Source organism: Felis catus, chromosome A3, assembly GCF_018350175.1.
Source record: "Felis catus isolate Fca126 chromosome A3, F.catus_Fca126_mat1.0, whole genome shotgun sequence".
In the NCBI taxonomy this organism is placed as follows: Eukaryota; Metazoa; Chordata; class Mammalia; order Carnivora; family Felidae; genus Felis; species Felis catus.
In genome coordinates, this window is record NC_058370.1 from 46,523,751 (window position 1) to 46,550,538 (window position 26,788).

General features: G+C 41.1%; 1 long non-coding RNA gene across 1 annotated transcript; it reads left to right on the forward strand.

Moving 5' to 3' along the window:
* The first annotated feature begins 19,770 nt into the window (after window positions 1-19,770).
* Window positions 19,771-23,340, forward strand: LOC123384208. The gene is made up of 3 exons (XR_006594927.1): window positions 19,771-20,263; window positions 20,761-21,921; window positions 23,245-23,340. It is a non-coding gene; the product is annotated as an uncharacterized LOC123384208 (long non-coding RNA).
* The last annotated feature ends 3,448 nt before the right edge of the window (window positions 23,341-26,788 follow it).

Below are 26,788 nucleotides of genomic sequence, written 5' to 3' on the forward strand. Positions count from 1 at the left end.
CATAGGGCTATGTATATCTTTTCAAATTAGTGTTTTGGTTTTCTTTGGATAAAAAGTTAAAGATAGAAATACCATCTGAACCAGTAATAAAATATTTTTTCAATGAAGAAAACTACTTAGGAGTTTGTGATTTGCTACGTGAAATGGTAACTCAAGGAAGATTCCTTTGCCACCCGGCATTTTCTAGATCACCACCCCCATTGCCCTGCTTATCTGTGATTAGAGAATACAGATATTTGTCTCTGTTCATACATGAGAAGATAAAATTTTTCCTCATCAGTGCTGTCCAATAGAACTTACCCTGATGATGGAAATTTATTCTGTGTAAAAACAGAGAAGGAGGCAAACCATAAAAGACTCTTATTTAAATACAGAAGGTTGCTAAATATAGCAATTTAAATACAGATTTAAATACAGAAGCAACTGAGGGTTGCTGGAGGGAAAGTGGGGGGTGGTTAGGATAAATGGGTGATGGGCTTTCAGGAGGGCACTTTGTTGGGATGAGCACTGGGTGTTATATGTAAGTGATGAATCACTAAATTCTACTCCTGAAACCAATACTACACTACATGTTAACTAACTTTAATTTAATTAAAAAAAAAAAAAACAAAGAAATATTTTCTATCGTAGCTACTAGCTACATGAATGGCATTGACCATGAAATGTGGCTGGTACAACTGAGGAACTGAATTTTAAATTTTATTTAATTCTAATCAATGAACATTTAAATAGCCTCATGTTGCCAGTGGCTACCATATTGGACAGGGCAGTTTAAATTTTTTTTAAATATTTATTCATTTTTTGAGAGGGAGAGAGACAGAGCATGAGTGGAGTTGCAGTAGAAAGAGAGAGAGACAGAATCCTAAGCAGGCTCCAGGCTCTGAACTGTCAGCAAAGAGACCAATGCAGGGCTTGAACCCACAAACTATGAGATCGTGACCTGAGCCAAAGTCAGACACTTAACCGACTGAACCACCCAGGAGCCCCTTGGAGAGGGCAGTTTTAGATTGTCCATAGTTTGTGGTATTTATATAGTGCATTACTGCTTGTTTCCATCAGAGTGGATAATTGAGAACTAACTTTTTACCCATCTGGGTAATTCTTTTACCTACATTTAACGTCTCTTAAGAAGATAATAATATTAATAACATCCAGCCACCGCAGAGTCCTGGCTGTGTACTAGGCTGTGTTCTCATACTTCACCTGGATTAGCCCATCTAGTCCTCTGTTATGAAAGAGGCACTGCTTTTATTCACATTTTGCAGCTGAATGGAAGAAGCCCAGAGAGGTGAAATGACTTGCCCAAGGATACACAGCTAATGGCTGCCTGGCTCCAGAATCCCTTCTCTACCAGGATACTGACCAGACACAGTCTTGCGTCTGACTCTCATTTCATTGGCTATGGTACATGTGATGTCAAGGTCACTGGAATAGGTTTAGGGTGGGATGTATTAGGGGGATCCTTAGAGAGATACTGAGGACAGATTAGACCAGATATATTCTGATGCCCATCCTATTTCTACATTTCTATGATTCTGAGGATTAAAGTAGGTAGTTGAATGGCATTTTAGATTTCTTCCATGTGAGACCCATTTTTTAAAGGAACACAATTCAGCTTTCCATCTCATGCTCATGATCAGAATATACGGGTTGTTTTCTTATTTTCTTGATTGGTATGTATCATAATGTGTCATATTTCACTTGTAGGTGGGCACACATATGACAGAGAGGGAAAGGGACTTTCAGAAGGGTTGTTATTTTTTTCATTTGCTACCAAAGGAAGGACACCCAGGATGTCACAGCCCAGGGATTTACATGCACCATATGCTAAAACCTGCCCCCAGTTACCAAAAATTCTGTCTTTTCCTTCCACCATAGTATTTGCTGGATTTTGTTATAAGCTGTATCAAATGACCCAAGGGCAATTACAACTTACAAATTAATTGAAGGCAACTTGTAAAGGCTTGATAAATAGAACACTATTAGGTAATACACAATAGATACGAACACGGGACATCTATGAGTTCATGGCAGGTGGTAGTTTTTGTAGGGTCTTTTTCTGCAAAGCTGCAGTTAGGCCTTTAGGAGGCATCTAAAGGTCTGCAGTTTTATGTTAGAATGGAATGAATGCTAGACTATCCAAGAAAATGCTTATATGCATTAATTAGGAAGTACCTAAACCTTAATTAGGTAGTATCATTTCAGAGTTCCTCTGATTTAACCTCTTCCTTTCCTTTTAAAATCTATTCTTAAGTGTATGAGTGGGGTTTTTTTGAAATGTTTATTTATTTATTTTGAGGGAGGAGGGGCAGAGAGAGAGAGAGAGAGGGAGAGAGAGAATCCCAAACAGGCTCCACACTCAGCATAGGGCCTGCTGTGGGGCTCCATCTCATGACCCTGAGATGGTGACTTGAGTTGAAAACAAGAGTTGGATGCTTAACCAACTGAGCCACCCAGTCATCCCTTGAGTGTTCTTTATATATTCTGAATAGTTGTGTGTGCAGCATTTTCTCCACAGATGATGTTTGTCTTTTATATTTGCTCATGTTATCTTTTGTCACACACCCATTTAGAAAATTTGAATTGATAAAATTATGGCTTTTTTTTACATTTTCTGTTTTTAAATGACTTTCCCCTCAACTATTGAGGTATAAAGTCACATGTACTTAAAGTGTATTTAAATTTGATTATATATATATGTACATATACATATGTATATGTACACATTGTGCAATATTTACACATAATCAAGTTAATATATTCATTATTTTACACTTACCTTTTTTAAAAAATAACTTTTTAGGAAGTTAATTTCTAGAACTACCAGACAAACCAGCAATTCCACTTCTGAGTACTTATCTTAAGAAAATTAAAACACCAATCTGAAGAGATACATGCACCTTGATGTTTATTGCAGCGTTATTTACAATGGCTAAGATATGGAAACAACCTAAGTGTCCATTGGTAGATGAGTGGATAAAGAAGATGTGACGTGTGTGTGTGTGTGTGTGTGTGTGTGTGTAATATGTGTATGCACAACAGAATATTACTCAGCTGTAAAAAAGAATGAGATCTTGCCTTTTGTGACAACATGGATGGATCTAGAGGGTATAATGTTAAGTGGAATAAGTCAGATAGAGAAAGACAAATACCATGTGATTTCAGTTATATGTGGAATCTAAACAACAAAAGAAATGAGCAAAACAAAACAGAAGCAGATTCATGGATAGCAGAGAATAAACTGGTGGTTACCGGGGGAAAGGTACTGGGAGGGGGCAGGTGAAGTAGGTGAAGGGGATTAGGAGGTACAAACTTCCAGTTATAAAATGAATAAGTCACAGGGATGTAATGTACAGCATAAGGAATATATTCAATAATGTTGTAATAACTTTGTATGGTGACAGATGGTAACCAGACTTATTATGGGGATCATTTTGTAATGTATAAAAATATCAAATCACTATGATGTACACTTGAAACTAATGGGATATTGTATGTCAATTATTCTTCAATAAAAAAATAAAACAAAATTCTTTCCTTTCCAAAATTATGATCTCTCACAGTGGGCTTAATGTTTTCAAGGGCCTTGTGCCCACCCAAAATTTATTTTTGTGCATGATGTGAATAAGAAATCTTTTGTTTTTGTTTTCCCCAACATCGTTTATTGTGGACTGCATCTTTTCCACCCCATGGAATTGTAATACCCTCTCTGTCATATTCCATCTATGGTGAATTTGACGTTTTTATTCTTCTGCATTTGTAAATGTGTCTATCCCCATTTCTATATGATTTTAATCACTAAAACTTTATATTATGTGTTGATTTCTGATAAGTCAACCCTCCCTACATATTCTTCTTTTTAAACTTAGTCTTATATATTCCAAAAATCTTTCCTCTTTTATATCAGGGTTTCTCAGCTTTGGCACTGTTGATGTTTGGGGCCAGATTACTCTTTGTGGTAGGAGGCGTTGTGTGCATGTGCACTGTAGGATGATTAGCAGAAGCTCTGGTCTCTCCCCACTGGACCGTCAGAATATGTCAAATGTCCACTTGGGGGACAAATCACTGCTGATTATAAACTATGGTTCTATAGAAATTGATTTTATAAGAATCAGTGTATTGCATTCCAAAAAAGTTTGGTTTGGGTGTAGATTGAAATTATGTTAAACTTAGATGATTTTTCAGAAGAATCACTATTATTACAATATAGATCTGTCTTTTCAAACATGAACACATTTCATCTCTTCATTTTCTCATTTTCATTTCATGTCTTTCAGTAATGTTTTATAATTTCCCTCATGAAGGTTGTGTACATATTTTGTTATATTGATTCTTAGGCCCTGTGTAGTAATTTTGCTATTATAAAAAAAAGTACTTCCTTTTGTAATTCCAATCTCTCTAACTGGTCATTGTTGATGTAAAGGAACATAACTAATTTTTTGTGTGTTTACCATGCATCTGAAAATCTTGTTGAACTTAAAAAAAGTATAATAGTCTGCCTATCTTCTAAAATTTTCTATGTAGATAATCATATTGTCTGCACATAAACCACAGTGTTGACCCATCACTTAGCATGCTTACACCCTTAACTTCTTTTTCTAATCTTATTGTATTGGCTAGGATCTCCAGAGGGATGCTGAATAGTAGCATGAAAGAGGGACACTTTTATTTCACAAGCAAAGAAACAGGCTTTGGGCTTGTCCAAGTTCATTCAATGAATTAGAGCAGAGATAAGCCTGGATTCTCAGGTTTACAAACTTCTCTTTCCTTTATGATTCTTTCTTCTTTTTTTTTTTTTTTGTTTGTTTTGGTTATTTTAATTAACAAAAACAATTTGTTTTCAGGACTATTTATTTATTTATTTATTTTTGAGAGACAGAGACAGTCTGTCCCCGCGCATGAGGTCAGGGGAGGGGCACAGAGAGAGGGAGAAAGAGAATACCAAGCAGCTCCTAGCTGGCAGCACAGAGCCCGATGCAGGGCTCAATCTCACAAACCATGAGATCATGACCTGAGTCAAAATCAAGAGCTGGACGCCCAACCAATTGAGCCACCCAGGCACCCCAGGACTCTTTTGATTTTAAACCTATTAAAACATTAGAAGAAAATTACATACAGTCCTTTGTAAGTGGAACATAATGCATCAGCGTCTTGGTACTGACATGAAATCTGTTGTTCTTTGATTATGAAGGCATAGATAACATATAGAGAAGTTAAATCACTATGTTGTATACCTGAAATTAATGTAGCATTGTGTGCCAAGTATACTAAAAAAATTTTTTTTAAAAGCATGTCAGCTACTTGAAACCAGTATCTACTAGTCTGAGAGTATGTTTCCATCTGGGAAATACATGCAGTAGAGTCTTCTTGTTGGAGAGAGATTTTGTTTTTACTTTTTATTTTTTTTGAGAGAGAAAGAGAGTGTGAGCAGAAGAGGGGCAGAGAAAGAGGGAGACACAGAATCTGAGGCAGGCTCCAGGCTCTGAGCACCAAGCCTGATGTGGGGATTGAACTCAAAAACCACAAGATCATGACTGGAGCTGAAGTCAGACACTTAAGTAACTGAACTACCCAGGTGACCCTTGTTGGAGAGAGATTTTAAGAGGATGGGTTTATGGATCACTTAAAAAATGAAGCCTGAACTGTGCTGGGTACTTTTCAAGTATGCTCTCTTTACATCTTTACAACAATGCTCTGAGGTGTATGTATGTTATTATGCCCATTTTAGAGATGAAGAAACTGAACCTCAAGTAACTTGCCCAAGGCCTCTTTTTTAAGATTTTTTTTTCAACGTTTATTTATTTTTGGGACAGAGAGAGACAGAGCATGAACGGGGGAGGGGCAGAGAGAGAAGGAGACACAGAATCGGAAACAGGCTCCAGGCTCTGAGCCATCAGCCCAGAGCCTGACGCGGGGCTCGAACTCCCGGACCGCGAGATCGTGACCTGGCTGAAGTCGGTCGCTTAACCGACTGCGCCACCCAGGCGCCCCAGCCCAAGGTCTCTTGATTCGAAGTTTATGGAGCTTGGACTCAAATCTAGGTTGGACACCAAAGTGTATGATGTATTTGCTATATACTTTGATTACCATCAGGTGTACACATGTGAAATTAATATTGGATGAATTCAAATTCAGTTTGGAGGGTTTAGGAATGAACTCTTCATTGCTTTCACTAAACTTAATAGAATTCATGAAAAATAAGGCAAAAGCAGTTGTGTCTTAGTATCTCTTCCTTATAAATACATACAAAGCAACAACAGACTCCAGTTAGCAAATGCCTCTAATATGCTGGGCACACTATGCATATTACATCTTATCTGCCTAACAAATTTGGGAGGAAAGTCTTGTTAGTACCATTTTAGGGAATAGGAAACTGGGGTTCCTAGAAATTTAGTAATAGCTCATAAGAAGCAGAGCCAGGTCATGCGCCCTTACTTTGCACCACATTAGGCTGACCAAGCTGGCTTGTCAGCCCAAAGCTGTGCTGCGGTCACACTAGATTCCCAGTGGAAAAAATGTGCTCCCACAGCTGCATTTTCAAGAATCGTTTCTATCATTATGCAGTATGTAGAACCCAAGAGGGGCTTCTATAAACATGAGTACATGTTCCCAGACAAAGGAGATAATATCTATGACAAACAGCCATTATCTAGAACATCTGTTAGGCTGTTTCTCCTGGTTTTAAATAATGCATGGCGTGCTCTAATTCAGGTGTACTCCTGGAAACCCAGCAGCTTCTGGCGTGATTTCTGTGATCTCTGGGTATGATGAATGAGAATATCTGTTGATCATGGAGTATACCACTTAATGAAGCACTTTGGCTTTGCATCAAATTTTCTATATTTTTAACTATAATTATAGCTATAACCAACACTACTTATCTTGCCTTGTAATTTACATAGTGATTCCACATTCAGTGTCTCATAAGCATTTAATCCTTAAAACAGTCCTGCTCAGCAGTCATTAATATTGTTCACATAATAATGTTTTTGAGACTGTTCACATAGATTGACAGAGAGACATTCAAGAGATACTATTCTTGGAGAAGAGTGAGCTTTCACAATACAGTCTAATGTGGTGCTGTTTGGTTTAATTGTGCTCACAAAAGAGGATGGAGAAACATATATCAAACAGTTACACAGTGGCTATCTCTGGTAGTAAGAGTTTCAGATAAACTTTCTCAATTATTTTACATATGTTTGTCTTCCTTTTTTAAAAGTTTATTTATTTATTTTGAGAGGGAGGGAGGGAGAGAGAGAGAGAGATTGAACCAGTGGGGGAGGGGCAGAGGGAGAGGGAGACAGAAGATGTGAAGCGGGCTCCGTGTTGACAGCAGACAGCCCGATGTGGGGCTCGAACTCACGAACCGGGAGATCATGACCTGAACCGAAGTCTGACGCTTAACCAATTGAGCTATCCAGGTGCCACTGTTTTCCTTTTTTAAATTTAATTTTTATTTTACACTGTTTCTTTAAATACACATTTTTCACAAGTACAAAGTTACATAGATATATTGTTTTAAAAAATCATACAGTCTCATAAGGCTGGTAATAGGACAGCAGTAACTTAACCCTCACCTCCTTCACCCCCACTATCATGAGGAGGCAATGACATTGAACACTTTAGCTATTTGGATTTATTACTACATTTCAAACTAAATGTTTTTACTGCTATTTCTTACTGTTCAGTTTGAGATATTATATACTGGCATCCTGCTATAAGAGATGGGAATTTGGAACACTTCTATGCATACCTTTCATCCCCAACCATGCCACTGTGGTTGTAGCATAAGTAAATGTCCCTTGCAACTGGGCCAGACTGTATGCTACAGTTACTTTTCTTTTCTTTTGTGTACAACTTTTCCTGGCACAGTTGGTAATAGTCTTTTTGAAAACAAAACCATTTGCTTGTTATTTAGAAAATACTATGTATCACTAATTCATCTTCCAGCTTTCTTCCAGAAGTTTCTTTTCAAGATTAAATGTTTGATTAAACATTTCCAGAATCGATCTGTTTATCATCTTGATGGCATCCCTCCTGGACTTGTTCATCCTGGGACATCCTTTAACCACCATTGGATTCTCTCTTCTTTTGGGATGGATCTCATGTTTTCTGGATCCTATGTCTTAAGTTTTCTTGATTTACCTCTCCTCCTCCCTCTCAAGTTGCTTCCTGAAAAAAAGGAGGCTTAAAAGATACATTTTTGGAAGGCTTGAATATGAATGTATATATATATATTTTTTTCTTTATTTTCCCTTTACACTTGTTTTAGTTTGGCTGAGTATAGAATTCCAGGTTGGAAACTTTTTTTTCCTAGCTTTGGTGTTGCTATTGAGACATCCAAAGACATTTTGATTCCTAATCCTTTGTATATAAAATTGTGTTTTTCTCTTTGGAAATTCTTAGGGTCTTCTCTTTGTCAGCAGGATTCTGAAATTGGCAAATCATAAGCCTTGGTGTAGATATATTCCTACCTATTTTGACAGGCATCTGATGGGTGAGTTCAATCTGGAGACTCATGTATTTTAGTTCTGGTAAGGTTTAGTGAGGCATTTCTTTATTTTTAAATAATATCTTCCTCTCTTTTGTTGTTTTTGTTTTTGTTTTTGTTTTTGTTGTTGTTCTTGAACTCATTATTGGTTATTGGGCTTCCTGGACTGATATTAATTTCAAAGATGTTTTAAGGATTAAAATCCATCTCTCTTATTTTTTAAGAGTTTTCATTAAGTATAATTTCTAACCTTTGAAGACACAGGCATTTACTTCACATTTACTTCTGATTATTTTTAGCAGCAGAAATGGCTATGGAAAACCAAGAGGTCTCCAGAAGATGCCATACAAGATGCACCTTGTTTCATTTTATAGAGGGAACTTCGCAGATGAAATATCTGGTTACTCTGAGAAGATTCTCATTCATTAATTCAGCAAATGTTTATTAAGTGCCTATTCTGAGCTAGATGTAGAGATTTCAGCATCAGAAGTGTTCACAAGTGGTTGCAGACTCAACTCAGAAACAGGAAGTTTGCCTGGACCACTTCCCATGCTATCTTCCTCCCCATTTTCTTAGCAGTTTAGCTGTTCCTTAAATAGACAGTAAGTTCCCTCGTTTCCAACATTCTTCATTAGACCTCACTCTTCCCTCTGGTGCCTTAGCCCCTCTGGTGCCTTAGCCTCTACTGGGTTCTTTACTGGGTGAATCAGCTTGTCTCCTGGTATCTCCTCTAAACATCTGGTTTCATCTTCCTCTGCTCCAACACTAAATACATCATAGAATACATTGTGGTATATGCCTGTTATGAAATATGTCTCCTTTTCTGATTTTTAATAGGTATACATAGCAGATGTTACTGTTGACTTACCCATACCCCATTGCTCTTATTAGTTGGGTCACAGTGGCCAAACTTTCAACCGCCAACCTGTCATTATCCAAGACTGCTCTCCCACCATGCATCAGTCACCCACAATGACCACAGGTGAGGTAATGTGCCCTTGCCTTCCTTGTCTTTTCTACCTCCTTACTTTTCTACCAGAGTTTTCTTTATCTCCCAAATAAATTACTTGTGGCTGAATCCTTAAATTAGAGTTTGTGGCTGGGGAACCCAAACTAAGATTTAGTTGAAGAAGAATGGGGAGTTTTAAGCAAAATGTATGGATTTACATGTCTAGTCATCAAATCTAGACTCTATATCCTGATTTTTCATGGTCTAAGGTGAAATATTATTTCCCCTCCCCTTTCCTCCACCTTTTCTCTACATTTCCATATTTTTTTCAGCTCTATCTTGACTTTTACATTGTTTAGATTGCTAACATTTATAGTCTGTTACCATATTGAAATATTCTTAGATTTTTTTCCTATAGGTTGATTCTAAAAGTTGAAAACCAACAAACTAAATGTACATTATTATGCTTTGATAACTCTCTTTAATTGCAGAGCCAAGTAGAGAGAGTGGTCTTTCTTTCTTCATGGGTTCAATGCCAACAATCTTATGTCACTCAAAGGAGAACATTTCTAGCACTCTAGAGCAAAGGGAATCCCCTTGTTACACTCCATTCCTTTCTCAAAATCAGGCCACATTTTAGTCATTTTCATACCGAGACTTTGATTCTCTTGAATGTTTTTCCTGTATTCTAGAGTTTCTAATTTTTTTTTTGTAGAGATGTTACCATGTGTTACCATGTCATAAATATTTTCTGACTTCTTACTGATTCCACCAGTTAATTCTATTCCAGATTTTTTTTTTAAAAAAAACAGTTTTTAAATGTTTTCTTTATTTTTTGAGAGAGATACAGAGTGAGTGGGGGAGAGGCAGAGACAGAGGGGGACAGAGGATCCTAAGTAGGCTCCATGTTGACAGGCTGACAGCAGCAAGTCCGATGTGGGGCTCAAACTCATGAACCGTGAGATCACAACCTGAGCCAAAGCTGGACGCTCAACTGACTGACTCACCCAGGCACCCCCATCCAGTTTTCCTTAAAGATACTCTTCATGGACCTTACTCACTTTCTCTTCTAATTTGGACTAATTACATTCTAGGCTGATTCTTTAACCATAATCCTTAGATTTCTTTTTATTGTACTTCTATTTGTTTTTATGCTACCTTTTCACTTATATTAGTTTTCATTTATTTGTTATTGTGGCACCTCATTAATTTCCATAAAAAGGATGTGTAAAAAGATTACTCTCTGACTTCTCGCATGATCAAAAATGTGCTTATTTTATCTCAGATTTATTAATATTTCGGTTAATATTTAATACATTAGTTTGGGTATAACATTATTAGGTAAATTAATTTTCTGATGGAACCTTTTTTTTAAATGTTTATTTTTATTTTTGAGAGAGACAGAGAAGAAGGGAAGAGCAGAGAGAAAGGGAGACAGGAGATCCGAAGCAGGCTTCATGCTGTCAGTGGGGCTTGAACTCACCAACCTTGAGATCATGACCTGAGCCAAAGTCAGATGCTTAACCAACTGAGTTACTCAGACACCACTCTAATAGAACCTTGAATGCCTTTCTGCATTGTCTAATAACACCCGATATTGTTAACATTACTGTGAGTCTTCGTTCTTTGTATATGACCTATTTTTTCTATCTGCAAATGTTTTGTATGTTCTTTGCATCTTTGGTGTTTTGACATTTAACAAGTACCTATATAGTTCTGAATCATTTTTCATTCCTGTTGCTGGTATTCAATAGGCCATTATAATGTGAAGACTCAGATTAAATCCTCTGATAACTTTGCTTCTCTTATTGCATGGTTCTGATAATTTCTAGGTAGCCATTGTACATTTTTGTGGCTACGAACTGTGTAGATTGGATGGGGAGTCTTCAAGAAGAGCAGGGCTGATTGACTCGCAGACTTCACTTTAGAATGAAGCAGAGAAGAAGCCTTTATGCCAGGGACCCCTCAAATACCATCACAGGGAGGTCTTGGCTCTGAGTGCTGGGACTGACTCTATGAGTCCTGGTTCTTTTTTTTTTTTCCAACGTTTTTATTTATTTTTGGGACAGAGAGAGACAGAGCATGAACGGGGGAGGGGCAGAGAGAGGGAGACACAGAATCGGAAACAGGCTCCAGGCTCTGAGCCATCAGCCCAGAGCCTGATGCGGGGCTCGAACTCACGGACCGCGAGATCGTGACCTGGCTGAAGTCGGACACTTAACCGACTGCGCCACCCAGGCGCCCCGAGTCCTGGTTCTTAATGCCTAGTGTCTTGTTCAATGTGGAGATAAAAGCATTGCTGTTGCCATTGTCATCTTTCTCTTTCCCAGAAGCCAGAGGTACATGCTGCATGGCCTGTTTTCTTTGTGCTCAGAGTTGGAGGAAGACAGAGAGGAGAGAGGTGTGCAGAGTGAATAGTTCAGTGGTTGGGGAATTGATCTTTAATTTCTTCCCTACTGTGTCCCTCTTTTCTCACTTGCCCATCCCTGAGTCTGCTGACACTGAGCCTGTAGCCTCTTGGGAGTCTTCTGGTAGGCTGGCCCCTTTCACTGTGGTCCCATCTTGTGCATTTTTTCCCTTAAATTTGAAGTGTCTTTTTGTTTTTTAGTGTAGTTAACACACAATGTTACATTAGTTTCAGGTGTGCAACGTAGTGATTCAACAAGTTTATACATAATGCTATATTTACCACAAGTGTCCCAATACATCCTTCTTACAATATGATCAACTATATTCCTTAGGCTGTGACCTATTCATCCCATAACTAGAAGCCTGTCTCTCCCACTTTCATTAACCCAAACCCAAACCCCTCTCCCCTCCCTTCTGACAACTATCAGTTTGTTTTCTCTATTTATAGGTCTGATTCTGCTTTCTGTTTACTTATTCATTTGTTGTTGTTTTGTTTTTTGTTTTTAAGATTCCACTTATGAGTGAAATCAAATGGTATTTGTCTTTCTTAGTCTGATTTATTTCACTTAGCATATAATACCCCCTGGGGCTTTACCTGAAGAAAACAAAAACACTAATTCAAAAGGATACGTGCACCCCTATGTTATTGCAGCATTATGTACCATCCTGTGCATTTTGAGCCACAGTTTTCTCTGTGCATTCTTATTCTTTAACATGTTTCTACTTTGTATTAATTTTCCTAGAAAATAACTTGGTGGTTCTTTAAACTGATGTTCTTTAAACATTTGTTCATTAGGGAAGAGGCGTGGGGGAGTGTGGTGTAAGGCACCTGCTGACGGCAGTCTTGGCTCTTCTGTCGTCGGAGGTTATTTTGCTCTGGCCCCTAACCCACATATCCCAACATACAAGACACAAATCTGCTGTTAACCAGCAATCTCCGCTCCAGATGGAAGTTCATTGCCTGTGGTTACTTAAGCCCGACCCTTGGGAGGTCTTACTCCCCTACCCCAAGTAGCTTATTCAAAAGAATTCCTTTTGGTCACACTTGATGAGACAAGCTCTGGTGAATGTCATTTCCTTCATGTGACTCCACTTCCAGTGACATTCTTGCCTCCTCACGCAAAGTATCCAGCTGGCACATCTGCTATTCCAGCTCTCACACGAGCGGGCACCTCTGTCCAGGTGTCCTCTTCCATGAAGAGTCCCGCTGGGAGCACAGTTTGGGAAGGTTTTGGAGCCTTACTTCTTTGCCCAGAGGAGTAGCTCTAAAATCCACTGGTGCCTGGGACTGAAAGCCCTTCTTGGCTGCCTTTCCATGCCATTCAGCCTCCCATTGTTTTCCACACCAACACTCAAGTCTCTTGATCTGTGCCCACTTCCAGCAACTCTGAGTGGGGTCACCAATTAAAGCAAGAGACAAAACGTTTCCTGAGCCAATGTGGTCTCCAGCTCTCTCTGCTTCCTGCTGCTGTTTGTGTGCGTGTGCTTTCCGCTTCTGATGGCCCCCTCCCCCATTCTCCGTGTGTGTCCTTTTCGACATCTTCATTATTCCTCATTAGCTTTGGTTTCCTCTCTCCTCTTTCCCCCTTTTACACGTCCGTTATTTCCAGCCCTTTAGCCACACAAAATGAAGGGTGTCCCCTTTCCTGTCCCCTCGGGAGCTGCTCCTCCCTCAGCATCTCAGAGCAGACCCGTCACCTGCGGAGTCTCGGGCGATGGCACACAGCCACTTGTCGCCCACAATGGGAGCTCTCAGAGCTGGGCAGCGAGGCCTGGGCGAGACGCCAACATGCCACAGAGAGGCAGCTCGGCCTCACAGGGGGGTGTGAGCCTGGCAATCAGACCCTCACAGAGCTGCCCCGACTTGCTGTGGGATCTGGAGCAAGTCACTTGACCTCTGCTCAGCTCCTCGTCCCAGAGAGGAAGTAAGGATGGCCTCCTGGAGGATGCTGGAAGAATCACCAATGAGAATAGGACGCCCCACGGCCCGGCTTGCAGACCTATGGCTGACTTTGGATGGCAGCTGTGTGCACACTCACTCACATATATACACACAGCACACACATATTCACACACCCATATACACATTTGCAGACACAAATATGCATGCACAGATATACAGGCATACACTCACACACATGTTACACAAACTCACAGACACAAACATGTACATACTTGGACACATAAACATCCACACGCTCACACAAACACACTGAAACACAGACATATGCACCTTTATACATACATACACATTCACACATATGGATAAACACACAGAAACACACAAATCTTGTTCACCACACAGTTAAGACACATAAATGTATGTATATGAGTGGAATTCCCTGTGAAATAGAAACAAAACAGAATTTCAACTTTTTTCCACTAAAAGAATATAAATGGCATTGTGGCTGCATCCTTGGGATTTTGCCCACTCTCTTCTCTCATTTGCAATCAACAATCAATAGCCTGCGTGTGCTTGTCACTGGGCCAGCACAGCCAGGGATGAAGCAAAGCAGCAAATGTGGCCCCAGAGTTTGAGAAACTTTCAGTTTATTAGCGGAACACAACAAGCCAATGGCAAAGAAAGATAACGACTTGGCATGCTCTGGCTGAGAGCTTAGTGGGCGGTTCAGTCATGGTCCCAAAGATGGGATGGTGCATCCCGCTAGGAGAGGAGGATCAAGGAAGGCTACATGGTGGAGGGGGCTTTTGGTCTGGTTGGGTAGAGCAGGGTACTGGTCATTAGATGGATTTGGCTTCAGAGCCACAGACAACAGCTTTGACTGGAATACTTAGCAAAGAGTGAAAGACCCCACCAATCATTTCTTCTCTGAAGATATGGCCCTGACAGCCTGCTGTGGCCACACTGGGCCAGTGGGCTCTCAGCTAAGTCAGAGCCACAGCACAACATCAAAGTGGTAGCCACTGCTCCGGGCACCTTTACACTTAGACTTGCTTGACACCCTCAGTTAACTCCTTGCATGTTTGCCTCTTACAGTTATGTGTCTGTGGTCGTAGACTCTATCTTCCCAAAATGGTTGCAATGATATTTCTGACCCCCAGTGTCTTCCAGAACCTTCTCACACCCCATCAAGAAGTGGAGTCTCTCTCCCTTCCCTTGAACCTGGGTGAGCCTTGGTGACTGCCTCAATGAATGCAGAAGTCACAGTGAGTGACCCTGGGGCTAAGTCATAGAAGGTGACATGGCTTCCGCATGCCTCTTTCTTTGAAACAAGTGCCTTGTGAGTCTTGCACTCACTTGTAAGGAGTCCAGCTATTCTGAAGCCGCTGTTCTGAAGAGACCACACTGGGGTATGAAGGGTGGGGGTGGGGGGTTCCAGATGCTCCAGCCCCACCTGTTTGCATCTCCCAGCCCAGGTGCCAGCTGTGAGGAGCCTCTGATGACTCCAGCACAGCCTTTGGGCTGGTCAGGTGACACTGAGTGGTGTAGAGGTGTCTCTTCCCCCTGAGCTCCACCCAGAGTGCTTATTCATGAGTGAAACAAGAGGTGCTGTTGGCTTAAATAGCTTTTTCCCCCTAAACTAGCATCAATTCATTTGTATTAAGATTTTATTTTTCTACAAAAGTTTTAGGCTCACAGCAAAATTGAGCAGAAGGTGCAGAGATTTCTCACACATCCCCAAGCATGTATGATTGTTGGATCATATGGTAAGATGATGTTTAGTTTTGTAAGAGGCCACCAAACCGTCTTCCAATGTGGCTATACTGTTTGCATTCCCACCAACAATGCATGAAAGTTCCTGTAGCTTTACATCCTTGCCAGAATTTGGTGTTGTCAGTGTTCTGGATGTTGGCCATTCTAATAGGTGTGCAGTGGTATCGTATGGTTGTTTTAACTTGCATTTCCCTAATGACATATGATGTTGGACATCTTTTCATATACTTATTTGCCATCTGTGTATCTTCTTTGGTAATGTGTCTGTTAAGGAACCACTAGGTTTGGGGACGGTTAATTATTTTTTTAATTTTTTTTCAACGTTTATTTATTTTTGGGACAGAGAGAGACAGAGCATGAACGGCGGAGGGGCAGAGAGAGAGGGAGACACAGAATCGGAAACAGGCTCCAGGCTCTGAGCCATCAGCCCAGAGCCTGACGCGGGGCTCGAACTCCCGGACCGCGAGATCGTGACCTGGCTGAAGTCGGACGCTTAACTGACTGCGCCACCCAGGCGCCCCTGGGACGGTTAATTATTTAGCAATAGATAACAGGAGTGTCAGTTGGTAAAATTCAGTCATGTTTACCCTTAAGCACCAAGAAGAACCATGAAAAACTTTTGCTGCTCTTGGAGGTCCTAAACAGGCAGAAGTCTTCATATGTGGACTGTCCCAAAGTTGCACTCCTACTGAAAACACTAAAGCGGAAAACTCAAGGGGTTACTGGTGGCTCTGTTGGTTAAGCTTCTGACTTTGGCTCAGGTCATGATCTCACAGTTCCTGAGTTTGAGCAGACAGCTGCCTGCTGTCAGCCTGGAGCCCACCTTGGATCCTCTGTACCGCCCCCCCACCCCCGTCCCTTCCCCACTTGTGCTCTCTCTTTCAAAAATAAACAAACATTAGGGGCACCTGGGTGGCTCAGTCGGTTGAGTGTCCGACTTCAGCTCAGGTCATGATCGCACAGCTCGTGAGTTTGAGCCCTGCATCAGGTGCTGTGCAGACAGCTTGGAGCCTGGAGCCTACTTTGGATTCTGTGTCTCCCTCTCTTTGTTCCTCCTCTGCTCACACTCTGTCTCTCTCTTTTTCTCAAAAATAAATAAACATTAAAAGAAATTTAAAAATAAACAAACATTAAAAAAAGAGGAAACCTCAAAACATCAAAATCCTTCTTCACAAGCACGTGACATTTCACAAGCCACCCACACCAGCCAAGGGGACAGTCACTTGCAGTGAGGGGTACCTAGAATCAGGACCTCTTGTCCCACCTGCTCCACAAACCACGAAATAACTAATCCACAGAGGAAGTTAAGAGAAAGAGAATATCCTGACTCAAAGACACATGTTTAAAATATTTCGAATCCATGATTGTAAAATTCAGTAAAAATTACTAAGATAATGAAATAAAAATTCAAAATTCAAGTCTAAATTTGTGCTTAGATTTAGTAGCCCTAAAGTTAAATGTTTATGCGGTCCCACTGCAGACCGGGACAAAGTGTACACGCACCAGCGTGGACCCCTAAGACTGCTCTCTGACTAGCATAGATCTAGAGAGTGGACAGAAGCTACTTTTGTGAAGGCATGTCTGGAAAGGGAAAAGGATAGAGAAAAAAAGACAAAGTCTGTGGGAACCAGGAGTGACAAGAAAGAAAAATGGGTTGTCTTCAGTGGGGGATGTACCGAGAAAGTGGAAATCAGGGTTCCCTAAGGACCAACTTTGTTCACTTTTATTTTTAATGTTTATTTATTTTTGAGAGAGAGAGACAGAGCACAAATGGGGGATGGGCAGAAAGAGAGAGAGAGAGAGAGAGACATAGAATCCGAAGCAGGCTCCAGGCTCTATGCCCTCAGCACAGAGCCTGACAGGGGGCTCAAACTCACAAACTGTGAGATCATGACCTGAGCCGAAGTCAGAAGCTCAACCAACTGAGCCACCCAGGCACCAAGTTCACTTTTTCTTTAGTCCCAGGTAGATCTGAGGATCAGAGAAAAGTCTCCATTTGAGAGAGGGTGGACACAGCAGGAGGGTTTATAGTAGAGAAGGAAGGTATCCTGGCAGAAGCTGGTCTTGGGGTTCCATTCACTAAAAGTAAATCCTCTTTCTCATTTTTCATAGACTCAAAGTAAGCTCCAAGGGGCCTGGGATGCCCCCAGATATGTGGCCAATGGCATATTCCTCCCCCCACCCCATGGTGCTCTTTTTGGGAATCAGAGACCTCATATCTGAACCTTGGCATTGCAGAAGTGTGTGAATGCTTCACTATGTATGTGTGTATATACACATACATATATATATATGAGTGTGAGTGAGTGAGTGAGTGTTTGTGTGGCATGCACCAGTTCAGTCCCTACGTCAACTTCCATCAGGATGCACTGCCACTTACAGTATGGCCAGCAGAACTATCCCTTCATCCTTGGGTACATTTCTGTTTCAACACATGTTGTTCAGGGTTCCTTGGAATGTCCATGTGGAGAAGTGGTGCTGTGCCTCTTGCAGTTGCTGGCAGGTGGAAGAGCTCCTGGTTGAGAGCATGGGCTGTGCAGGCGAATGGAAATGCATACAAACCGCAAAAGACCTCAGACACGTTTGCAAATAAGTTAATTTTTTTTTCAATTATAGTACCTTGAAGGGTTTTCATTATTAACATCATTTTTAGCTATGTTGCATTCTAATACATTTTCTTGATGGAAGCAAAAAGTGTGAACTTACCATTCATATGTATTACCGACTCTCATTCTTACCATCACTGCATTTCACTGCCTGCAACTCTTACTGGTATTCTGTTAGCTGTTTATAGTAATTTGGGGGCATTATAGAGTTTTAAATTCCTAAACATTTTTGGAAAACATCATAAAAATCTTAAGTGATATTTGTGTCTGTTTAATAAAATATGTACACACTAAGCAATTTCACTTTTATTATTTACACCAAAGGAATATTTGTACATATGCACAAGGGAGCATGTGAAAGTACACTGTGGCAATGTCTGGAATAATACAAATTTAGAAGTAACCTAGCTATCCATCAAAAGGGGAATAGACAGATAGACAACGATTTGTCCACACATGAGATACTCTAAAAAGAATGTGCAGGTCTGTGGGTAGGAACACGGAAGGGCCTCTCAGATGCACTGCTGAGTAAGGAAAGGAATTCCCAGATAATATACACCGCATAATACCATTTCTGAAGGGAACAGAAGCTCCCTTAAAGTACAAAGCACTACTACATTCTAAGTATTCTAAGTGTATATGCAGCACAGAAAATATTTTGTAAGACTATACCCAAAACTGATAGCGGCTGTTACTTTAGGGAGGAAAGGAAACAAGAATGGTGATTGTCAAAAGGGAGTTTTTAAGCCTTATTTGTAAAGTTGTCTTTTTAATTTTTTTAAATAAAGAAACATTACTCATGAGTTATTTATGTAGTTATAAAATAATGTCAGAAATCTGCACATGCTGATGAGCACAGATATCATCCATGGCCATGCCTGTCAGAATAAAGATGGGGTGGTGGTGGGGCGCCTGGGTGGCTCAGTTGGTTAAGCGTCTAGCTACTGATTTCGGCTCAGGTCATGATCCCATGTTTTGTGAGTTTGAGTCCCATGTGGAGCTCTGTGCTGACAACTGGGAGCCTGCTTGGGATTCTCTCTCTCCCTGTCTCTCTGCCCCTCCCTTGCTCTCTCTCTTAGAATAAATAAATGAGTAAGTAAACTTGAAAAAAAAGATGGGGTCAGGGGATGGGAGGGAGACAAGACCACCTACAGGGTGTGCCCAAGGTTAGAGCCATGACTCACCCAACAGACAAGGCGTCTGGCACACAGTCCTGCCCTATGACCAGCCCAGGATGAGACAGACCTCAGAGGTTACCTAGAATTGCCACCAGCCAGGCAGCAGGGATTTAAGAGAATAAACTATAAAGCTGAGCCCCCTGGCTTCAAATCTCTTAGTCACTGCCTATGTGACACTGAGGAAATTATTTAACCTCTCTGTATAAAGTATACAAGGAGCATAACATGGGAGTGGTGTCAGGATTAAATTAATTAATATGACAAACCTCTAGAAGGAAACCTGGTACAATAAAATCTCTATGTATTATCTATTGCTATTAGTAGTCTAAAATCGTTTTCTCTAGAAGATTCTCCAGGGGCTGAATTGCTTAGTCTGCATAAAGATCAAGCCAGCATCTGTGGTCTCTGATGACTGGGAGTTCTCAGTGCCCCAAAGCCCCTTCCTTTGTTTCAGATCCTTGGTAAGTAGAATTATGGGAAGGCCCTAAGGAGCAACGAGTGGGACATCTCAGTCTACAAATGGGGAAACTGAAGCAAATCCTGGGGCTGGCTTCACCAGGCAGTTAGCAGGGCCGGCCCCACACCTCCCACTTCCTGAAACCTCAGGCCACTGCTCTCTCCTTGCTTGACACCACACCACCCTCACAGAAGGAGGAGAAGGTGGCATTGTCTTATGGAACAATGGAATTAGAATTCTTATCAAAAGACTGAATGAAGTTTTCCACTTTGGAAATGGGTAAAACAGCCCGTGGCTCTGACAACCTTTCTGTTTCTTGGAGTCCTCAGGGTAACGGCACAGACAGGCTGGCCCTTGCTGGGGCCAACTTTGGAGTAGCCTCTATGGGAAGCCTTTTGAGCCAAAATAGATTTCCCTCGATTAGCACACATGCCCCCATGACAGACAGGAGGCGACCCGCCAGCCTCCGGAGCAGAGCAGGAGGCCCCTGGATTGAGGTATGCTCCTCACCGGCAGGCAGCTGCCCTCCCCTCAGATGGAAAACACCTCCCTCCCTTCTTCAATATTGATCTGTAGGGGAAAAAATTCCATCTTAATACTTTCTCAGTGGATAATGAAGCAGTTCATTTTATATTATTTGGATAACAAGCCTCCACATGAACAGGATTCGAATGTCAGTTGTCTTAGAGGAAAAAAAGATTTATTGGTTGGTAAATATTGAGAAAGAAAAGCTGATAAAGACCAGTTTCAGCTGCAGCTTCTGCCGGGAGCAGGAGAACAGGCCAGTGTTGTATTTTGGGGCCCTGGGAAGGCAAAAAATTGTGAATGTCTTTCTTTGTTGGTGGGTGTAAAAGTGGAGACCGCTACAAATAATTTCTTATTTCTGTTCGCATAGATTTTAAATTATGTAGCTTCCCTACCTTGTTAAGTATTAAAGCGTTCTTGTTTAAGGAAAAGACACTTAAATAATGAAGCTTATGTATCTTGTTTTCAGACATCAATATCTGGCTTTGAGTGGCACAAAGGGATAAAGGAATGTGGATTCAGAGCGGGCTGGGATGCTTGGCAATTCTAATTCGATTCCAGACTGCAAATGGACACAAAGCTGTTGCAACTTTTGTTGAAGAGAAGGCTGAGTGAGCACGTGGTGTTGGGAAATTGTGTTTTCTTCTTCGAGTTCTTCTGTTTCCGAATATCTAATCCTACTGTCCTCTTCTTTGGTGAAGGTCTCTTTAGTATAAAGAGTCTCTTTCCTGAAATTGCTTGGGGCAGCACAGAAGCTGGATTCAGAAAACACACAAGTCGGGGATGCAGGCTTCCGCCAAGCCTGACGCAGGGAAAGACTGCCATCTTGTGGTCATCTTGGAACACAGCACCTCGGTTCCGGGCGAAGCTGCCGAGAGCCAGGACTTGAGAAATGAGCCTCGGAGCTGCATTTCTGCAGGACAGTGAGGATACCTTTTAAAAACACCCAGGAAATAGTTGAGTGCCCTCCAAGATAGGTTTCAGTGAATCTTCATGTATGCTGTCATTCCCTGAGCCAGACACTGCAGGCCCACAACACCTGCTGCGTGAAAATGGGGTAGAAATGTGGAGAAAACATAATCCCCCAGTGAAAATAAAGAAACAAACACATATTTACCGAATGCCTGCTGTGTGCCTGGCAGAGCTGCTGCGGAACACCCAGGCGGAGCAAAGGAAACAGTGAATTGTGTCAAAGGTCATCAAATGTCAGTATTGGGGCAGGGGTGGTGCGAGAAGTGTCCCGGCGTTCCTCATCTAGCAGGACATCTGGCCGGATGCTCAGATAAAGCCACGCCTGAGCAGAGAGACCCACGGATCCGTGATTTGTTTATCTTCTCCAAATAAAAACCTGATTGTAAAAACATTTATACATGTGTTGCAAAAAAATAAAATCAAACCGCATAGAAATGCACAAAGAGGAAAGTAAAAGGCTGGAAAGTAAGGCTGGAACCCCTCCCCGCCCCTTACTTACCCACTGTTAACACTTAGGTGGCCGTCCTGGTGAGCATCTTGCTACGAAGGTAACCAAGTGGAAATGCAAAACATACGTTTACAAAAGTGATATTCGAACTTGCATTCTATTCGGTAATCTGCTCTTTGATTCAACACCATGTCACAGGCTTCTTTCCAGGTCAGTAAAGGTGGATGTGCATCATCTTTTTATCAATTGTGTAATAGCTAACAATATGTAATATTGATTGGATACCTGCTATGTGCCAGGCACTGTACTAAATACTTTAAGTAAGTGATCTTATGTAATCTCATAACTAGTTTACAAGGCAGGATTTTTTTTTATTATGCTTATTTCACAGAGGGGGAAGCTGAGGCACAAGGAAATGAATCAGGCATCTGACTTCAGAGCCCATGCTCTAGACCACAACACTAGAAATACTCCATAATTTATTTACCCATTTTTTCTGGCATAAAACCTAAGGTTCTAATAAACTGATACATGTCTACCTTGTCTCCAGACAGGATGTACCCAATCATGCTTGTTCCAGATGTATATGAGCATTTTTAGCACTCTATATTCTTGCCAATATGAGGACTTCCCAAATCATTTAAAAATATTTTCTTTTCCCTGTTTTTTTAAATTTTGAAATATAGTCTCTGAAAAAATTGCAAAGATAAGTACAATGAACCCTTGTAAATGCTATTATAGATCCGCCAACTGTTAACATTTTGACACATTTGCTTTCTTTCTCTGATGCATTTTTATCAAGCTCTTAGAGTTAGTTGTAGACATCATGGCACTTAACCCCCACACACTTGAGCATGTATCTCTTAACAACAAAGACATGCTCTTACATAAACATCCTAGAATCATCACAGGGGAAATTTTTGCTGTGATAAGGTGCAGTTTCCTAATGTAAAATTCATATCAAATTATCAAATATTTAAGAGCTTTTTGTTTTGAACAGGAATAGAATCAAGGATCACGTATTGAGTTTTGTGGCCATGTCTCTTTTATCTCCTTTAACCCAGAACAGTTTTCTCCTCTTTTTGTGGTCTTTCATGGCATTCACATTTTGAAGGGTTTTGTAGAGTGCCTCAATTGGATTTATCTGATTGCTTCCTTCGGGTTAGATTTATAGGACTCTCGTTGATGGCATATCACATGGTTGATATTGCTTCCTTCTCAGTGCATTGTACCAGGAAGACCATGATGCCAAATAGTCTTGTTATTGGTGTCGTTCACTTTTTCATCACTTGGTTAAGGAAGTGTCTGCCATATGTCTCCCCTGGAAAAGTACCTTGATCCTCTGTGATGAGTAACTGACAGACTGAGTGATATTGAAGAATGAGTATTTTGCTTCTCAACATTCATGCTGTCAACTGGTGATTTTAGAATCTATTGATGGTCCTTGTCCAAATAAATTATTGCTTTACTGGCTTTAAAGTGATGAGTTTCATTTTCTATTATTTATTTTACTTTTTTGTTTGTTTGTTTCAGGCGTGCAATACAGTGATTCAACAGTTCTGTAAGTTTCTCAGTGCTCATCAAGGTAACTGTACTATTAATCTTTTTCTCCTATGGCACCCACCCCACCCCCCCACTTCCCCTCTGGTAACCATCAGTTTGTTCTCTATAGTTAAGAGTATGGTTTTTTTCTTAAATTCTACATATGAATGAAATCATATGGTATTTGTGTTTCTCTGACTTATTTCACTTGGCACAATACCCTCTAGGTACATCCATGTTGTCTCAAATGGAATGATCTCATACTTTTTATGGCTGAGTAATATTCCATTATATATCTTCTTTATCCATTCATCTGTGGATGGACACAATTTGCTCTCATATCTTGGCTATTGTAAATAATCCTGAAGTAAGCATAAGGGTGCATGTATCTTTTTGAACTAGTGTTTTCATTTTCTTTTTATTTAATGTTTATTGATTTAAAAAATTTTTTTTAATCTTTATTTATTTTTGAGAGAGAGACAGAGTGTGAGCAGGCGAAGGGCAGAGAGAGAGGGAGACACAGAATCTGAAGCAGGCTCCAGGCCCTGAGCTGTCAGCACAGAGCCTGACGTGGGGCTCCAACCCACAAACCATGAGATCATGACCTGAGCCGAAGTTGGACGCTCAACCGACTGAGCCACCCAGGTGCCCCATAATGTTTATTTATTTTTGAGAGAGAGAGAGAGAATTGAGAGTGAGTGGGAGAGGTGCAGAGAGAGAGGTGGACAGAGGATCCAAAGCAGGCTCTGCACTGACAGCAGAAAGCCCAGTGCAGGGCTCACACACACAAACCCTGAGATCGTGACCTGAGTCAAAGTCAGATGCTCAACCTACTGAGCCACCCAGGCAGCCCTTTGTGTTTTCATTTTCTTTGGGTAAACACCCCGTAGTAGAATTACTGAACCATATAGTATTTCTATCTTTAATTTTTTGAGGAACCTCTTTTCAAATTGTCACTCTTTTTTTTTAAATTATCACCACTCTGTAAAGGAAAATTTTTCTTTCTATCCCTTCTCTTCTTCAGTATCCATATGGATTCATCAATTCTTTTTATATTCAATGTGTTTCTTCAATAATTCATTTTGGTAGCAGGAGAATCCTAGATTTGGTGAGTGGCACCTCTTTAGGCTGCACCTGTGCCCTCTGAGCATGTCCCAGTTTGTAGCACACGATGCTCCAGGCTCACGTTATACTTTCCTTGCCTCAGGCCTGGACTTGGCCATTTATCTAGAACCCTCTCATCATGGCTTATTTATTGAATCTCTCTTACTACTATTATTTTTTAAATTCATGGATGCTACCACTGCCTTTTTTTGGTGTAAGTTCTAGGGCTTCTAGCAAGGTATAGATCTTGAAACCAACACTTCAGTCAAGATACAGAACAATTCCATCAGACCAGAAAGTCCTTGGGCTGCCTCTTTGTAATCAAACACACCCCGTGATCTCTCGCAACCACTTATCTTTTCCCCACCTTCGGTTTACCTTTTTTAGACTGTTACACAAATGGAATCATATGTATGCAGCCTTTTGACTCTTGCCTCTTTCCTTCATTCATTTGCCGTCCGCCATCTTGTTGTGTGCTAATTCCTCGTTAGTGTGGACTGATGAATGTTCCATTGGGTGGATGTACCATGGTTTGTTTATCTGTCCACCAGCTGAAGCACACTTGGGTTGCTTCCGGTTCAGGAGATTATGAATAGGGCTGACATAAACATTCTCATTAGGTTTTTGTGCATGTGCACCTCTGTGTGAGCATAAGTTTTCTTTTGAAAAAAAAATTTTAATGTTTTTATTTTATTTTTGAGAGAGAGACACACACAGTGAGAGTAGGGGAGGGGCAGAGAGAGATAGAGACAGAATCTGAAGCAGGCTCCAGGCTCTGAGCTGTCAGCGCAGAGCCTGACATGGGGCTTGAACTCACAGGCTGCAAGATCATGACCTGAGTCGAAGTCAAACACCCAACTGACTGAGCCACCCAGGTGCCCCGAGCATAATTTTTCATTTCTGTTGGGTAGACACCTATGAGTGGGATTGTAAGTTTATACAGTAAGTTTATGTTTCACTTTAGTTTTTTAAGTTTATTTATTTATTTTGAGAGAAAGAGAGACAGCAGGGGAGGAGCAGAAAAAGAGCCCCATGCGGGGCTTGATCCCACGAACTGTGGGATCATGACCTGAGCCAAAATCAAAAGTCAGATGCTTAACTGATTGAGCCACCCAGATGCCTCCATGTTTCACTTAAAAAAAAAAAAAAAAAAGGCCTTGCCAAACCTTTTCCACAGCAACTGTGTCACTTTGAGTTTCCACCAGCAAAGCATGGTAATTCCAACTCTTCTACATCTTTGCCAGCACTTGGTATGGACAGTTTTCTTTTTAGTCATTCTAATACATGTATAGTGCTGCCCATCTTTTTCCATCTTTGCCAGTGTTATAAGTGAATTAATAAAAACTCAATCTCCATATATGTTGGCTGTTAACACTAATGTTACTATTAATAATACTAAAAATTACAACCAATCTCATAGATACAAAAAAGCTACTTTGTGCTATTTATATTTCGCTTTTTTGATTACAAAGGAAGTTAAAACAGCTCAATTTTTAAGCTAAGAAGAGGATTGGCAAGTGTGTTCTTGCCTGAAGGTGTCTCACCTTGTGGCTGCCTTATCCTGGGTCTGGGATTACTGGGGACACTTGTGGCCCCTCCCTTAGCTCTGGGCATTTTCGTGGAGGCCATGGGTGGGTTGGAATAGCCAGCCCATTCTCTCTCCCTCTTCTGATTAAAAGAAGGGGAAACAGAGATGAACGAAAGGGCCAAACCACTATCGGCTCTAGGTCAGAGTGTGGGGTCGTGTTTCTACAGAGTCCTCAAAGCTCCCACTAGGAACTATAACACTCAATTTTCAATTTGTTTCAGCTCAAGAACACCAATAACATCAGCAAGGGTCAGGTACCATGCTGCTCACCAGAGACAGTGATAGAAATAAGGCGCAATCCCAGTTCTCAAAGAGGCTCGAAGTCTAGCCGCGAAGGGTGGGGAGGAGGTGCAGATGAGATATGCCACGGGGTGAATGAGACCATGTGTCTTAGCCAGATGACCCATGGGTCTGACCGGGAAGGAAAGGAGACAGCTTTTGGAGACTCAGCTGAGCTCTGGGGGACTGTGGATGCCTGGACCTGTCCCTTTCTGTCCAGCACCAGCTTTCCCATCCAGAAAAAAACTGTCTCAGTCTCACACAGGGGTCTGGAGAACAATTAAAGAAGGCATTTCACAGTCGCCCAGGGAACTCTGCCAAGATCTGAAATGTCCTGGTGAAGCTCTTTCGCAAGCAGGATTCATTCCTCCAGGCATGGTATCTGTTTCTGCACTGGACAGGTTATTTTGTGAAAGCACTCAACAGAGATCTGTGTGCTGAGCAAATCTGCCATCCTGGCTGACCTGGAGGACATGGACAGCTCCATTGTCCAAGTCTCCTGCTGTCCCCTGGCATGTCAAAGGCACAGCCACGGGAGACTTGATATCTGAAGTCATTTCCTTG